General features: G+C 40.6%; 1 long non-coding RNA gene across 1 annotated transcript; it reads right to left on the bottom strand.

The window, feature by feature from the left end:
• Nucleotides 1–101: 101 nt before the first annotated feature.
• LOC109132087 lies at nt 102–283 on the bottom strand. Its single transcript, XR_002037364.1, has 2 exons — nt 249–283; nt 102–170 (listed from the first exon to the last, which is right to left on the bottom strand). It is a non-coding gene; the product is annotated as an uncharacterized LOC109132087 (long non-coding RNA).

Here is a 283-nt window from a genome sequence, read left to right as displayed (position 1 = left end):
AGTAGAACAACACCAAAGCTGAAAACGTCTGACATCTGTGAAGCACAGCCTGCAATTGCATATTCAGGTGCAAAGTAACCAAACGTTCCTTGTAGTCCTATGGTGGGAGAGCTTGAACCGCTTTGTAAACCGTCGCTACTCAAACACTTCGCCATCCCAAGATCTGTTATCTATAACAATTTATCCTCATTACAAGCTCAAATTTAGAGTCATCTAAATATATGGGGGAGGTGGTATGTGTTACTTACTTTTGCATGCCAATTCTCATCAAGGAGAATATTTG

This window comes from Camelina sativa, unplaced genomic scaffold, assembly GCF_000633955.1.
Source record: "Camelina sativa cultivar DH55 unplaced genomic scaffold, Cs unpScaffold19728, whole genome shotgun sequence".
Classification (NCBI taxonomy): domain Eukaryota; kingdom Viridiplantae; phylum Streptophyta; class Magnoliopsida; order Brassicales; family Brassicaceae; genus Camelina; species Camelina sativa.
Note: the sequence above shows the minus strand (reverse complement) of the source record. Positions and strands in the feature narration are given on the sequence as shown.